We start from the raw sequence: 18,100 nt of genomic DNA on the forward strand, positions 1-18,100 counted from the left end.
AGGTTTTATGGTGGATCTGGGGAAATACTGTATATTGCATATATGAATTTTGGTGATCTAAGACTCTTCTGAAGCTGACATTATGTTGGGATTCACTTTACGGGAAGTTTTGGATCACAGAGTGGTTCAACAATGGCAGCGGAGGAATACTGATATGGGATGTTATTGACAGGATATATATGGTTGACAGGGAGTTATACAGGGCATATGCCCAGGGTATATGGTAATGTCTATATATACTCATAGTGGAAACAATTAAAAACAACAGCTGGGGGGGTACTGGGCTCCTGGCCGGGGGGTCACTGTTGTGGGCCCTGGGAGAGCAGCGGCAATCCTCCAGGTGCAACGGCAAGAACCAGGAAGGAAGGAGGGCCCAACAGTGGGCTCTTGATACTAATGGCTACACTTTTGAGCCTATGCACCTGCAATAAGAACAAGGCCTAGAGTAGCATTGTGCCTGGGGGTTTCCTCCTGACAGCCTTCATGTTACTCAAATGTGGCCACTCTCACAGCCAAACTCAGCGTGTAGATGTGATGCATTCCCCCCAGCGTGGGACACGACACCCGGGGATGAGCCTCCCTGGCACCGAGGGATCACTACCACATACCAGCTGAAGAAGCAACTAGAAAATGACCTTGAATTAAAGATTCAATGCGGAACAGCAGAATATACCTGTCTACATATAATAACATGACTTCGGGAAGCGGTTTGACCTAATGTAAGGGGGAAATGGAAAGGAGAAATGAGATTATAAGGCTGTGAGTCTCTAAAAAAGAGTCTGGAGGTTGTCAGAAGGAATACCCCTATGTACAACTGAACAGAGTCTAAGAGACAGATAAGGTAGATACAACCCCAGGTATTGGTTCTTTTGAGGGATAAAGAGACCCACGGGTTCTATGGTCATGGCAGAAGGGGTTCACTGCCATGACAGATGGCCCTTCTTTGGAGCTGGTGTTTCTGCGTGATGGAAATGGACTCAGAGGGGATCTCTTTTCACAAGACTTGCATGCTACTTTATTGGAATTGTAGTTGGTGCTGGGTTTAAGATATATGTAGGGGATTTGAATCTCTGGACTGATAATATGACACCCAGGCCCAGAGCCTCAACAGACTTCAGCTCCTACACTTTGACTTATTGGACTTACTCCACTCAGCTAACATGGAGTTGAAGAAGGTCAACCACCACAACATGGAGCCTAGAGTGTCTACAACTAGAAGCGGGAAGAGTGCATCCAGTACCCATGTGCAATCTAAGCCCTCACTTGACATAGGTGTGCAATGGACACAACCAATCCAATGTCCACAGAGAAAATGTGGAATGGGTGTGGGAACGGTAGCCATGGGGGCTGCTGGGTGTGGGGAACGGGAGGAAGAGATGAGATGTGGAGGCGTTTTCGGGACGTGGAGTTGTCCTGGATAGTGCTTCACGGACAATTACGGGACACTGTAGATCCCCCCAGGGCCCACTGGATGGAACGTGAGAGAGTCTGGGCTATGATGTGGACCATTGACTATGGGGTGCAGTGATGCTCAGAGATGAACTTACCAGGTGCAATGGATGTATCACGATGAAGGGAGAGAGTGTTGCTGTGGGGGGAGTGGGGGGCGGGGGCGGTGGGGTTGAATGGGACCTCATATATTTTTTTTAATGTAATTAAAAATAATAATAATAAATAAATATTTAAAAAAAAAAGACAGATATCATCAGAATGAATAAAAAATAAAGACCCAACTATATGCTGCTTAAAATATACTGTAAATATAGAGACACAAATAGTTTAAAAGTAAAAGATGGAAAATGATATATCATACTAACACTAGTCAAATGAAAGATGGAGAGACTATGTTAATATCACAGAAGACAATTTCAGAGCAAGGAATGGTACCAGAAACAAAGAGGGTCATTTCACATTGATAAACGGGTTGATTAATCAAGAGAACATAATATTCCTAAACGTTTATACACTCAATAACAAAGCATCAAAAAAATAAACCAAGAATTTTGGTTTGCTAAGGAAAAATAGAGAAATTCATAATTATAGATGGAGATTTAAATGCCCCACTCTCAAAAATGGATAGAACGAGTAGAAAGAAAATCAGCAAAAAATATAGTAGATTTGAACAATATCATCCAGCAGCTTGACATAACTAGTGTTTACAGAATGTTCTACCTAAAATAGAAGAATATTCTTCTTGAGTGCACATGAAACATTTACCAAGATAAAGCAAATTCTGTACAAAATAATCTTTAAAAATTCAAAAGAATTCAAGTTATTCAAAGTATATTATTTGACCACAATGGAATTAAATCAGATATCAATACCAGAGTGATCTCTGAAAAATGTCTAAATATTTGGAAGCTAAATAACTCCCTCTTATATAACCCACAGATCAGAGAAGAAACTAAAAGGGAGGTCAGAATATATTTTAAACTAAATGAAAATTAAAACATAACATAACAGAATTTATGGAATGTTGCTAAAACAGTTCTGAGTGGGAAATTTACCACTTACCCTGAAAAAGATAAAAAGAGCTCAAATGAATTACCTGAGCTTCCACCTTAAGAAACGAGGAAAAGAAAAGTAAATAAAACTCAAAATAGTCATAAGAAATTAAATATCAAAGCAGAAATTAATGAAATAGAAAAAACTAACAAAATCCCAAAAGAGAAAACCAAAGAAACCAAAAGTTGGTTGAGTAGATCAATAAAATTAATAAAACTCTAGCCATACCGATAAAAAAAAAGAGATACAAACCACCAAAATCAGAAGTGAAAGAAGTGACGTCACTTCAGATTCAAAATATATAAAAAGGGTTATCAGGAAATACTATAACAACTTTATATCATTAAATTTAACAATTTAAAATGGACAAATTCCTTGAATGATACAAACTAAAAAGCTCAATTATGGAAGAAAAAGATAAATATGAATAGTCCTGAATCATTTTGAAAATCAGAACATCTCCAGACCTAGATGGCTTCCCTGGTGAATTGTATCAAACATCAAAGGAAAATTATACCAAATCTACACAAATGTTTCCAAAAAATTGAAGAGAATTGAATTATGCCCAATATATTCTATGAGGCCAGTATCACCAGGATGCTAAAATAAGACGAAGACACTACAAAAAAATAAAACTATTCATTGAACAGAGATGTAAAATTTAAAACAAAGTTTCATCAAATCAAATCCAACAATGTTTTTCAAAGGTAACAGATCATAACTAAGTGGGCTTTGTGCCAGGAATTCATAGTTGGCAAACATTCAAAAATCAAACAATAAAATTCACCATAATAATAAACCTAAAAAGCCATATGAAAACCTCAATATAGAAAAAAGTCATTTGAAAAAATATCCAAAATCTTTTCCTGATAATAATTACCAGCAATCTAGGCATGAAAGGGAATTTCCTCAATCTGATAAATGGTATCTACCAAAAAGTTCTAACTATAGTTAACATCATACCTAAAGGTGAAAGACTGAATGCTTTGACCTAAGATCAGGAACAAAACAAGTACATTCATTCTCACCCTGGCTATTCAACATTGTACTAGAGTTCTGACCAGTACAAATGGGCAAGGAAAAGAAATAAGGGTATTCAAATAGGGCAAAAAAATAAATAAATGGGACTTTATTCATCAGGTAAAGATTACTGTACATAACTATCTGAAAAAAGTTAATTTTTAAAAGATAGAAAGATTTTAACAAAGTTGATTTTTGAACCATAGAAGATAAATAACTCACTTCATTAAGGGTAAAAATGGGAAGTGGATTTGGCCCAACGGATAGGGGATCCACCTACCACATGGGAGGTCCAAGTTTCAAACCCTGGGCCTCCTGACCCGTGTGATGAACTGGCCTGAACTGGCCCATGCGCAGTGCCGATGCATGCAAGGAGTGTCGTGCCACGCAGGGGTGTCCCCTGCGTAGCAGTGTGAAAAAAGTGCAGCCTGCCCAGGAATGGCGCCACACACACGGAGAGCTGATGCAGCAAGATGACACAACAAAAAGAGACACAGATTCTGGATACCGCTGACAAGAATACAAGCGGTCACAGAAGAACACACAGCGAATGGACACAAAGAGCAGACAACTGGGGGGGGAGGGAGGGAAGAGAAATTAATTAATTAAAAAATAAAGGGCAAAATAAAATATGTAGAAGCAATTGCATGAAAACAATCAAGTTACTAATGAAAGTTTAAACATTAAAAACAACAAGTTGTTCCCTACCACTCAGAGAAATGATGGAGAACTATCACATCCCATGTGTTAGCAGCAAGATCAAGGACTTCTGTGATAGTCCCCAGTTCCATTATCATCCTGTTTGCATTAAAAGGATTGGACCCCTGCCAACAATTGCAACTGATAGACACAGAACCTCACTATGAGCAAATGCTTTGCAATTATTAAAATGGAATAAGTAAAAATAACTAAACACTTAAAATAGCTCTTTTAAATGACGCCATTGTCTAGATGCTTCTGCTACTTAGGCACCGAGGTAAATAATCTAGTTTCTTTCTTTCATGATATAAATTGCTTCAGCATATTTCCTCCAAGCTCCTGAACCCTGGGTCCATCTGTCTGTCCTTTCTCTCCCCTCATTCCTTCCCCTCTCTACCACTAATTACAGACAGGACTCTATTTCAAAATACAAAGTTCCTGCATCACCAATTAGTAGACCCGGGCATATGTAACCCAAAGAAATACTGATTTATAGGTGACAGCTGAATAATTTCCCTGAGATCATGACAGTCAAGAACATGTGCACATTACATACTTGTGCAAAAGACACTCAACAGAGTAGGCTGGAAACAGCTCCCTTAGAGAGGCCTGCTTGCACAGCTGGCCCCTGGTTGTCATCTGAGAACTTGACTTGTACACAGTTCCCTGATATAAAATGTTCCCTAACTGGTAACAGTGGCTCATTGTGCTGAAGCAACTGTACAAACAATGTGGCTTATGTTGAATACCTGCTGTCCTCCTGACAGTCTCCTGCGGCTGTGCCTACATGATTCACCTCCAATAAAACCCCTGGACTCCTAGTCTCAGGCTACAGTCGTGTGTGTTGTCACAACCTGTAGCTGGAGGAACTGAAGCCTGTGTGACTCCACTGAGAGATGATTCTTGGAAGCATGTACCTGGTCTCCTTCAGACCTTACCCCATGAGCCTTTTCTTTTTGCTGATTTTGCTTTGTAATTGGTACCCTGTATTTATTATATAGATTCACTGTAATCATCAGAGTGTAACTATTTATACTGTAAATATCGCATTGAATAAATTCACTGTAATAGCCCTACAACTACATGCTGATTCTTATGAGGCCTTCTAGTCAATCACTGAATCTGGGGGTGGATTTGGGGACCCTTGGTACAGTAGTGTTTACCTCACTGGGAGAACACATTGCTGTCTCCATAAGCAGGTCCTATTTAATTGCATTTCCTGCCTCACACTTGCCAGGACAGAAAGACCTACACAAGGGCTACCTGCACATCGTCCCTGTGCAATCTCAGAACAGCCACCTCTGCAAAGTGAGAAATCAAATAATGTTTCATTACTTTTACCGTAAAGAGTTTTGCATACATGGCATGGCTGTATCTGGTTGTTTTTATAAATATGTTTTATTAAGTAACAAGTTAAGGTTTTCTTAATATAAGAATATATTTCTCCAACAAAATGCAACTTGTTCTGCTCTTATCAAGAGAGGAACTCCAGCCACATGTTTCATAATGTGCTATCAATAGGCATATGCGAATATGGTCTAAAATGAGAAACTCAATAAAAGATCATTAAGCCAGGGTAGATTCAAAGGAAAATGTAAAATGCCATTGTCTCTCTTCAGAAATGACTGCTCTGCCTATTCGCTCAAGATTCTACCTTTAAATTAATTCCCTTTAATATATGAGAATTTTCTTGGGGGGGGGGGGTCTCCTGAAAAAACAAACAGTCACCTACAGGACAAGGAAGGCATCTATATTAGGGAAATGAGAAGAAGTGAGGGAGATAACTTGTGAAAGGGGACTTCCCAACCTCTCTCAAATTATTTGTCCACATTTGCCTCAAGGCCACCTTTGCTTTTAATCTTTAGTTATCTAACATGTCAAATATAAGATTTAAAACAGGGACATCAAATATAAGAAGAAAACTTAAAAAACAAAACTGAGGGAAGAAAAACAACAGGGATGTCAGCAATATGTTTTTTTCAGTTACAAAATTCTAAGTCCATAAATTATCTCCTAGAAATACTGATGTTCATTTGTTATGGTTAAAATATTCTTCTCTGAATTTAGAGTATAATCAGTTCCTTTGAGAAGCCCTGGGCCCATAGAGAAAAAAGAAAACACATGTTGCCACAACCCTTTTCTTAGACACCTTCCCTCTGAAAGAAGTTAAAAGGGAGACGAGAAAGCCAATGCTCTGGATTTCTAGCTCACTTTATGGCTTGAGCCCTGAGCTTCTAAAGGCTGGAAAAAAAGAAACAAGCGCCCCACATCTGAAAATCTTCCCTCTCCCAACTCATCCTCCCCACCTTCTCCCTTCTCTGGAAAGCCTCTGGGCCACTTCCCAGCAGGCTTGTGATTAGCATGTAAAGTCTGAGCCACCTACCTCTGGAAACAAGGTTGCTCCTGAAGACTTCAAATGGCACTCATGCTTCAAGACAGCCCTGCTCTACTATGAAGCAAGTGCTTAAACTGTCCAATTACTCACTCAGGGACAACAAGGCGGGGAGAACAAAAAGGCATGAGGAGGGGAGGCAAGCTCAGCTTCAAGGAGGCAGTTTTAAAAGAGTGACCATGAAGGCTCTAAACTTTGAACCCCACCCTCTTATCCAGTCACCAAGCAACAGAAGCTGCCCTTGGTTGCCTGGCAATGGTGCCTGACATGCCCTGAGTCTCTATATCCACCAGTCAGGAATGTGATCACAGATCACGTCTGGGAAGAGTAAAAATCCCCCATCGATTCATCAGACTTTGAGTGCCTACAATGTGCCATACACTGTAAGGACTGAAAATACAGAGAGGAATATAACTTCTACCTTCAAGGAGCTCTCAGTTTAGTGGGCATCTGGGAAAATACCTCACTGATTCTTGAAATCAGTCCAGTGAAATGGAAGATAGCTTTAGAGACCTCTTAAGTGTCCCCTAAAAGCCCTGTTTTAACACAATTATTTATGTGCATGTCTCTTCCATTTAAACTTCCAAAGGAATGAAATGCTTTAAGAGAAGTCTGGATATAGCTCCACTCGTAGGAATATACCCAAATGAATTTAAGAATTTAAAATCCACACAAAAACTTCATTGCAACATTATCCATAATAGCCAAAGAGTGGAAACAACCCAAATGTCTATCAACTGATCAACGGATAAATGAAATATAGTATATCCATGTTAAGGGAATGTTAGTCACCATAAAAAAAAGATTAAGGTGCTGAGGATAAACCTTGAAAACCTGGAAGGAAGTCAGACACAAATGGCCACATAGCATATGACTCCACTGATAAGAAATGTCCAGAAGAGACAAACCCATAGAGGCAGAAAACAGATTAGTGGTTTCCAAGGACTGGACTTGGAAGGGACTGCTTAAAGGATAAGGGGTTTCATTTTGGGTTGTTGAAAATGTTCTGGAATTTGACACAGCTCATGGTTGAACAACTTCATAAATATACAAGTCCTGAATCATACACTTAATAAGGGTAAATTTTGTGGTATGTGAATTATATCTCAGCAAAAAAATTATCATTTTAAAAAACAAAGGAAGAAAATAAATAAGTCCAAGAGGTTGCTTTAAAATACCAAGACTTCAATCTCAATTTAGGATTTGTCTGCCACGTCATAAGAAATGGACATCAACAGATGAATGGAAAAATAAAATGTGGTATATACATGCAATGGACTATCATTCAGCCATGAAAATGAACTTCTGATACATGGGACAGAATGGATGAACCTTGAAGACATCAGGTTGAGTGAAATAAGCCAGACACAAAGGTCAGATATTGCTCAATTTCACTTATATTCAATAACTAGAATATGCAAATTCATAGAGACAAAGTAGATTAAAGGTTACCAGGAACAGAGGGAAGATGGAATCAATGCTTAATGATTACAGCATTTCTGTTTGGGGTGATAGAAAAGTTGTAGTAACCGATGGTGGTGATTGTAGTACAACATTGGTACTGCAATTAATACCATTGAATTGTAAGGTTGAAAGTGGTTAAAATAGGCTATTTTATGTTGTATATGTTACCACAATATCAAAAGGAAAAAAGAGAAATGGTAGCCAATTCCTTTTCAAATTGGAATTAATAACCCCAATAAATGTTGATAAAAGTGTGTGGGTAATGAGGAAAAGGGGAGTACAAGCATGAGTAAGGATAGTTCTAATTCCCCAGTGGTCTGGTGGAGACTTTCCAAGGGAATACCTATGCTGTAAAAGCTTAGTAATTCAAATATTTGGAGAAGTAGGAAAGAGGAAAGGGAAAGGAAAAGGAAGACTGTAGTTAATTCCACCTTGTCTAAAGTGGCAGCCTTCGTGTAACTGGATGAGTAACAACCTGCTCTTTGTATTCTCCATAAGCTCCCAAAGCAAACTTGCAAGAGAACACTGAAGATTTAAATAAATGGAAAGATATTCCAAGTTCATGGATAGGAAGACTCAAAACTGTTAAGATATCAATTCTTCCCAATGTGATCAACAGATTTAAGGAAATCCCAATGAAAATGCTGGCAAGTTATTCTGTGGATATCAACAAACCAATTCTAAAGTTTAGATAAAATGGCAAAAGACCCAGAAAAGCCACTACAATACTAAGGAAGAACAAAGTTAAGAGGACTGACACTACTTGAATTCAAAACTTAATCTAAAGTTGCAGTAATCAAGTCAGTGTAGCAGTGGTGAAAGAATACACAAATAGATTGAAGGACCAGAAGAGCAAGCCTCCAGGGAAATACAATCAATTGGTCTTTGACAGAGAGCAAAGGCAAGTCAATGGAGAAAGCACAGGGTTTTCAACAAATGGTTCTGGAACAAGGAGACATCTGTGTGCAAAAAATAAATAAATCTAGACACAGATCTTAAACCTTTCACAAAAAAATGAACTCAAAATGGATCACAGACCTAAACGTATAATGCAAAGCTATAAAAGTGCCAGAGGATAACATAAGATATAATCTATTTGACCTTGAGTTTGGCACTGAAGTTCTAGATACAACATGAAAAGCACAATCCATGAAAGAAAAACAATGATAAACTGGACTTCATTAAAATTAAAAACTTCTTTACAGAAGACTCTATTAAGAGGATGTAAAGACAAACCACAGATGGGGAGAAAACATTGGAAAATATGTATCTGATAAAGGACTTATATCCAAAGTATATAAAGGACTCTTAAATGAGAAAATAACCCAATTACACATTGGCCAAAAGACAAAATTAATAGGGAGAAAGGAATGAAGGCAGGCAGAAAGTAGGGGAAGAAGGTGGAAGAGGGGAGAGAAAGATAGAAAAGGGTAACCAAAACAAGAAATGAGAGGACTTCACTAGAGATCTTAATATTAGAGCTCTCAGAAGGATAACAAGCAAGTATTATGAACAACCATATACCAAATTTGATAACACAAACAAAAAAGACAATTTCTTGAAAGACTCAATGTACTGAAGTTATTCAATAAAAAAACTGAGTAGCATATATAACCCAAGTAGCCATGTATCTATATATGTGTATATGCATATGTATGAACGTGTGTGTGTGTATATAAAAGAAACTGGGTCCATAGCTAAAAACCAACATGAAGAAAACTCCAGGCCCATAGGGCTTGGCTGCTGAATTCTACCAAAGATGTCAAGAAAAAATAATAACAAATTCTACACAAAATCTTGCAAAAACTAGAAGAGGAAGGAATACTTCCCACTTGTTTTATGAGGCCATCATTAACCTGATACCAAAATCATAATTATAGAACAGAATCTTTAATTACAGGCCATATTCTCTCACAATGAAAAAATCATCAACAAAATATTAGCAAATAAAATTCATAGATATTTCTCCATTTATTTAGGTTTTCTTTAATTTCTCTTTTCTCTGTTTTGTAGTTTTTAGTACTCAACTATTTCAGTGATTCATTAGATTTATCCCTAAGTTTTCATATTTTTGAAGCCACTGTAAATGGTATTTTTAAAATTTCAATTTCCAATTATTCATTGCTAGTATATAGAAATACAATTGATTTTTGGATATTAACCTAGTATCCTGTGTCTTTGCTAGAAACCCTTAGTATTACTAGTAACTTTTTCATAGATTCCTTGGGATTTTCTATATAGACAATGTGTTGTCTACAAATAAAGACCACTGTATATTTTTCCTTTTCAATCTGTGTACCTTTTGTCTTTTGCCTCCCTAGATTGCACTGGCTAAGACCTTTTGTAATGTTGAATAGAAGCAATGAGCTGGATCATCTAGACACTGTCATATAGTATAAGGATAGACATAATACCTCTTGGAACAGAATAAATCAATTGATTCCCTTTTCAGGAAAGGTGCTGAGAATACACAACACAGATAGAGTATTTTCAACAAATGGTGCTGGAACAACTGGACACCCACATGCAAAATTATGAACAGAGCTCTACAATATATACAAAATCAACTGAGAATGGCTCATGGGCCTAAATATGTAAACCTTCTGGAAGAAAACCTAGAAGAAAATCTTTGTGACATTGCGACATACAAGGATTTCTCAGGATACTAGAGTACAAACCAGAAAAAGAAAAAAATCGGCAGACTTCATAAAAATTAAAAACCATTAAGAAAATGCAAAGACAAACCACAGATTGGGAGAAAATATTTGTAAAACACATATCGAAGAAGGACTTTATGCCAGATATATAAAGAACAATTCACAAAGAAGCCAAGCAACCTAATATTTTTCAGTGAGCAAAATATTTGTACAGACATTTTACCAAAGAAATACGGATGACAAATAAACACATGAACAGGTGCTCAACACTCCCGGAAAATACCAAAATGCAAAAGAAACCCATAATGAGATACTACTACATACCTATTAGAATACAGAATGACTAAAATCAAACACACACACACACACACACAGAGCACAAAGTTCTGGCAAGGATACGAAGCAACTGGAACTCTCATTCATTGCCAGTGATATTACAAAATGGTGCAGCCATTTTGAAAAACACCATGGCAGTTTCTTAAAGAATTAAAAATATACTTGCCTTACGACCCACAACCCTACTGTCAGATGTAGTTTCATACAAAACCTGTGCCTGAACAGCAGCTTTACTTAGAAATGGCAAAAACTGGAAACAATTCAAGTATTCATCAACTGGTGACTGGATGAATGATGCACTGATGAAAATGTGGCAGTGTTACATGCCTTGACACATTTGTCAAAACTAATCAAACTGAATACCTAAAAGAGTGAGTTTTCCTGTAATTAAATTATACCCCTATTGAAAAGATATTTAAACTGGATTGTGTTACTCCTGTGATTAAAACCCTTCATGAGCTTCTGTTTGCATTTCAAGTAAAATCCAAACTCCTCATTATTGCCAATAAAAGCCCTCATCATCTGGCCCTATCCCTCTGAACTCCCTGCCACTCGTTCCCTCACTGTCATTTTGTTCCATCCATACCTAGTGGCTGCTCATTCATTCATCCAACAAATATTTATTGAGGGATGCGCCAGGTGCTATTCTGGTGCTTCTAATGAAACAGGGATCTGGGTATTCCTGAATCTACCTTCTGGCAGGGAGCTTATTCTTCAAATGAGCCAAGTTCATCTCCTGCTACCTACAACATGCACAGCATTTAGATTTCTGCCTACTTATCCTTGGAAATACCTCCCCTCATCAGCCGACCTAAAGAGGCCCTCTGAGTCTGCATGGCTCTCCTCATTATCCCACTTTATTTTTCTTCGAAGTACCATTCATCACCCGAAAATCTGCTCTGTGTGTAATCCATGTGAATCTGCTCACGTGCTTCCTGCCTGTCTCCTCCAATGTAAGTACCATGAGGACAGGGGCCTGGCTGTCTTATCACCACTGAGGCACTCCAGCACCAAGAAAAATGTCTGGCACATGGTAGGCACTCAATACCTATTTATTAAGATACAGGAAGGCATGGAAAGAAAGGACACTAAGACAAGTATAAGTGAATGGATGGAGGCAGGGGCCCCAGTGGTGGCAGCCTACACAGGAACAATCTGCTGGTGTGGAAGAAAGTGAATTTAGGTCACCAGGAGGCTACAAGGTGTAAGACAGGGATTCGCAACTTCAGCTGCACATTAGGATTAGGACTAACTGGAGAGCTTTCCAAAATCCCAGTTCCAGGACAGTCCAGGCCAATGAAACCAGAAATCTCTAAGAATGGTACACAACACTGGGTCATTTTTAAAACTTCCTGAGGGATTCCAACATGCAGTGACACTTGAGAACCACTGCTGGAGTTGTACGCTTCTGAATGCAAACCTTGGGCAAGTGACATAACTGCCCTCAGTCTCCAAATCCTCATCGACAAAATGGGAAGAAAAAACATCTCCCAGAACTGCTGCAAGATGGAACTTCTACACAATGCTCTCAGTGCATGTTAATTCTCTTCCCCAGGGCAAAATGTCAGGAAATCTTCATGGCTTAGCATAAGAAATGCTGATTTCTTTTACTTTCCTACCTGGAGCTATGTCTCCTTTAAATCCAGGAGTAACAAAACTATGGACAGAAACCTAGCTGATCATTCATAGACAATGATACTCAAACCTGGCTGCACAGAAGAATCAGGTGGGAAGATTTTTAAACATACCAATGGCCAGCTCTTAAACAGATCAATTAAATCAGAATCTTTTGGGTGGGCCAGGGAATCATTTTTTGTTTGTGTGTGTGTCTGTGTGTGTGTTTGGTAAAACTCCCCAGGTGATTCTAAAATAGCCAAGGCTAAAAAGCACTGATTGGCGATATAACGGTATCTCGTGCATACCAGACTCACTTAGAGCACACTTAAAAAACAGATCCCGGCACTCTACCCGTGTCTTACTGCTTCAGAATCTGCAAAAGTAGAGCCTGCCGTTCTGCCAAGTTTTATGAACCACCCCTGCAGATTCGGATGCCAGCCCACGGGGCACCATGCATTTCTAGCATGCATTCAGGCGATCTGTTGTACCTCACCAAAGATCACTTAGAGCTGTCCCTGGTCTCACATGCAAGGCCTGCCCAGGTGCTTTTCATCAGGAACCGACACCACACATCACAGTCACCCCAAAGATTTGGCCAAGCTTTTCCATACATTTTAGCCACGGAACCACACACCATTTACCACACTCCGTGCCCAGCACCAGTTATGTGAAAACTGGCCTTTCGACCACCCCTTGTGTGGGCTGCTGATTCAGGAATGAAAATGGAATTACATTACTCCTCGAGGCTTACTGCCCTTTTCTAGGTGATGTGCAATTCCCGGACTAATGAAATGAACACCAGGGGTCAGATGAGTCTGAATGAAGTGTTCGCTCGCCTTGGAGAGCTAATAAAACCCAAGGGAACCCTGAGGGAGGGGCAGGAATCCAGCACCCTTCCATGCTCAAGCTCCACCGAGCAGCGGCAGCAGGACCCTCAGGGACGGGTTTGGGGGTGCGGGTCAGGGTCAGTCAGTCCCCATAGCGCCGTGACTGCACTACCAGCCACCTGGACGCAGCCAGGCACTATGCTGGGCAGGTTAACTCTACTAATTTCTTTAATCCTCGCAGGTGCTACTACGATTCCCACTTTCTGGACAAGGAAACAAAGGCACACAGAGGTGAAATGATTTGCCCAAGTCATATAGCTAGTAAGTGGAAGTTTTTTAATCCAGCTCATCTGGCTTTGGGTCCATTACCTTAACTACTCTACTCCAGTGTAGACGAGTGATGGCTCAGCCAAACAAAAAAAATTAAAGCCTGTGGCAGAAACTAGGCCATGTGTAACTTAGGCAAGTTCCTTAACCACTCTGAGGCTATTTTTTCTTCTAAAAAAAAAAAAGAGATATAATAGTAAGTGCCTCACAGAGTTGAGAGTATGCATATGAAGTGCTTGTAGCAGTGGCTCTCATTCAGACCTTAGTCAATGGCAGTTAGTATTGCTATATTTGTGTTGTTAATACCGCCCAGCAGTCAGGGAGAAGAGTCAATCTAATAAACTGAAAATTTCCCCCTGGTAATCAAACTGTAGACGCCACAGATCCAATACAAAATGCAGGAAGAAGAGATCCTCACAGAAACTGAAGAACTGCCATGGCTGACAAACCCTGGCCCATCCAGTTGGGAACTCTGAAACAGTCTGACATGGAGGGTTTTAGTGGCTACCCCGTGGCTTTAAAAAGCAAACATCCTCGATCACCAAACTGTATAAACAGAACCACACCAGGAGCCTGTCCCCACCAAAGGAACGTTCAGGTCCCAGCCCCAGGCCTGAGGGTGTGAGCCCAAGTGAAAGGACCCCTGGAGATATTATTAGTTTAGCTGTGCCCAAACTGAAGCAAGAAGCTGCCAACGGCAGTGGACTGGTTTTGCTGGAGAACATAACAAGATGCCACAGGAGAACATCCTGTGAAGTGGTCAATGTCAGCTCTCTTTAGTCACGTTTGGACAAACTGAGATGCCCAATGAGGACGGAAATAAAAACAAATAACACTGATCACGTGCTTGGCACTATGTTAACTGGATTACCTCATTTAACCCTCACAGCAACATTACAAGGTTGACCATTCCTGAAGAAAATGACACATCCACACTGGTTAAGCTCACTTTAAATTCATGCCTGCATTTCGCAAATGGGCACTCAATACAGCCTGGCAATCCAATTCCACCTCACTGGTTATTTCACTTTCCCACTCTCCAAAATGGCCATGTCGCAGGTCTCTCCTCAAATTTCCAGTACCTGTTCCTTCTCCTACTGCCCTCACTCTCAGCCAATGACTGCCTTTCCCACCAACGTTATCGACCTACCTGCATCCGCAGTTACCATGGATTAGGGCTCCTGCTCATTTCAAAGTCAGTCAGTCACCTCTTTTGTATCCCCTGTCCTCTCAGGCAGTCAAGGATTTCCCATGCAGTCTTCTCCTCTCTCATCAATATCATAACTTCTCTCCTTCCATGAGTTCAACCCCACTGGTGTATTAACTAGATGGTCTAGTTTCTTCTAGCTAGAAAAAAAAATCCCTTGACCCTAAAGCCTCTCCACTCCACTATCAATGCTCTAGTTAAAATTATCAAAATCCTTCTGTTGGGGAATGAATCCTGTCCCCCGCAAAAGGAACAATCAAGTCCCAACCCCCAGGTCTGTGGACGCGCACCAAGTGAAATAGGACCTCTGGAGATGTTATTAGCTACGCCATGCCCAAAGTGAAGGAGGGTGGCCCTTAATCCAGTTGGTGGAGGTCCTGCTGAGTGAAGGAAACTGGACAGAGAGAGAAGCCAAGGGGAACAGCAGAAGCTGGGAGTCAGCGGCGCCCAGAACAGAAAGGAGAAGGCACTGCCATGTGCCTGAAGAGCCAAGGACCAAGGAGAGCTGGCGGCCAGCCCCAGTCTGCGGGGAAAAAGCATCGCTTTGCTGATGCCTTAACTTTGGACTTTTCCTAACCTCAGTCATGGGCCTGGTAAACCCCCCTTGTTCAAGCCAACCCATTGCATGCTATTTGTTTTAGCAGCCAGAAAACTCAAACGCCTCCTAACTGCCAAAACTATTCTAAATAGCAGCATTCAGTATGGCTGACCACACTTTTCCCTTTTATTTATTTATTTATTTTTGGCTTGACCCTACTCTTCTTTGTGTCCTGGCTCAACCTAGGCTCATCCAGTGGCTCAGTTTAACTACATCTATAGGTGATAATTCCAAACTTTAGCCCTGACAGCCCCAGGACTTCTGACTCAAATTTCCAATGGCCTATTTGACATCTCAACTTAAAAATGTACGAGGCAATTGACAGATGGATAGAGAGATGAATAGATGAATAGAAATGTGAAAACACAAGGAGAGTTAAATGCCATCAGTGGGTGCATGGCGTTCACTGTAAAAAAAATTTTTTTGAACTATGCTGTTTGTACACTGTATGTTGGGGAAAAACCTACTACACATCTCAAGCCTAACATATTCAAATCATAATTATTGCTTCCATCCCTTTCAAACTCCTTGCAGTTGTCTTGTAAATAGCAAGGCAAAAATAGACAAGGCATAAACCTGGAACTCAGCCTGGACTGCCTGCCTCCCACCTGGAACGTAACTCCATGAATGCAGGGACCTTGCCCAGCTCGTTCATCAATATTCTCAGAGTCTAGAATAGTGCCTGGCCCTGGCACACAGGAAGTGTTCAAAACCAGTGGCTGGACTAATTAATGAGGGATTACTGTTCTGCTTCTCTCTAGGTCCTTCGCCTTTCCTTGATCCCTGAACCAGAATGGAGCTCGTGGACTCCAACCGCCCCAGGCAGCAGAGACGTGTCACACTATCTCATTATGGATTCTGACCATTCATATCAGACCCTTAATGGAGACCATTCATATCAGACCCTTAATGTGGTAAAGAACTTTCTTTACCACAGAGCCAAACTGTTCCCTGTCCCAAACCTGCTAAACACAGGAGCCACAGCACTTGTCACAGTACGTGGGCATCCGCTGCCCAGGGCCCAGCCATTCAGGCCTCACCGGGTCTCCAGCCACAACCATCCCTTTAGGCTCCCTGCACAGCACATGGTCTCTCCCTCCGTGACCGCAGGACCTCACATGAGACCTGACAGGGCCCAGGGCAGCATAGCCCCGTCCTCAGGGGCTGCTGGACCTCACCTGAGAACCCGCCAGGTCCGTGGCCTCATGGCCCTCCTCCTGGGGGCTGCTGGACCTCACCTGAGAACCCGCCAGGCCAGTGGCCTTATGGCCCTCCCACTGGGGGCTGCTGGACCTCACCTGAGAACCCGCCAGGCCCGTGGCCTCATGGCCCTCCCACTGGGGGCTGCTGGACCTCACCTGAGAACCCGCCAGGTCCACAGCATCACGGCCCTCCCCGTGGGGCTGCTGGACCTCACCTGAGAACCCACCAGGCCCGCGGCCTCATGGCCCTCCCACTGGGGGCTGCTGGACCTCACCTGAGAACCCGCCAGGCCCGCGGCCTCATGGCCCTCCCACTGGGGGCTGCTGGACCTCACCTGAGAACCCGCCAGGCCCGTGGCCTCATGGCCCTCCTCCTGGGGGCTGCTGGACCTCACCTGAGAACCCGCCAGGCCAGTGGCCTTATGGCCCTCCCACTGGGGGCTGCTGGACCTCACCTGAGAACCCGCCAGGCCCGTGGCCTCATGGCCCTCCCACTGGGGGCTGCTGGACCTCACCTGAGAACCCGCCAGGTCCACAGCATCACGGCCCTCCCCGTGGGGGCTGCTGGACCTCACCTGAGAACCCACCAGGCCCGCGGCCTCATGGCCCTCCCACTGGGGGCTGCTGGACCTCACCTGAGAACCCGCCAGGCCCGCGGCCTCATGGCCCTCCCACTGGGGGCTGCTGGACCTCACCTGAGAACCCGCCAGGCCCGCGGCACCCCGGCCCCGCCCTCTGCAGCCCACGCCCACCCCCACGCCCCGGCGGGCCACCCTCGCCGTCCTCCCGGTGCCCCGCACCTGTCCTCACCTGGCCTGCCCCGCCCGGCCTCGCCCCAACCGCCCCCCGCCGCCCCCGCCTCGCCAGTTAGGTTCTGTGCAGGGTCCTCTCAGCCAACCCCGGCGCCGCCTGCGCGCCTGCGCACTGGAGCCTTGGCCCGCGCCCCTGACAGGCTGACCGAGCCCAGAGCGGTAGTGCTGCCCCTGCTGGTGGCCCGAGGCACTGCAGCGCCCTTCGCTGCCAGCAGTAAATTCTCTGGAGTGACAGCGGCCCGTCGCCCGTCTCCTAGGCCAGTGTCTTGGTGCCAACAGCCCTGCTCACTGAGGACTTCAGGGCACACCCTCTCCACCCAGCAAGGACTAGGTGGCTGCGCTCTCCAGGGAGGGCCTGGCCCGCACCTGAGCCCCCTACTGAATCCTGCAGGGGCGGCAGAGGAGGTTTGCAGTGTCAGAGCAGGGCACATAGAGTG

The 18,100-nt window shown here is 42.7% G+C and overlaps 1 protein-coding gene across 2 annotated transcripts in view; it reads right to left on the reverse strand.

Annotated features, from left to right (window-relative positions):
• Positions 1–17,751, reverse strand: part of LOC101424574 (tyrosine-protein phosphatase non-receptor type 20-like) — a 164,606-nt gene extending 146,855 nt beyond the window's left edge. The window contains exon 1 of one of the 2 annotated variants that reach the window (XM_058299117.2): positions 17,662–17,751. The gene's annotated coding sequence lies outside the window, so the exon portion shown is untranslated. The remainder of the gene's footprint in view (positions 1–17,661) is intronic. The other variant, XM_071215882.1, reaches the window with a different exon arrangement.
• Between the last annotated feature and the right edge of the window lie 349 nt (positions 17,752–18,100).

Source organism: Dasypus novemcinctus, chromosome 6, assembly GCF_030445035.2.
Source record: "Dasypus novemcinctus isolate mDasNov1 chromosome 6, mDasNov1.1.hap2, whole genome shotgun sequence".
NCBI lineage: Eukaryota > Metazoa > Chordata > Mammalia > Cingulata > Dasypodidae > Dasypus > Dasypus novemcinctus.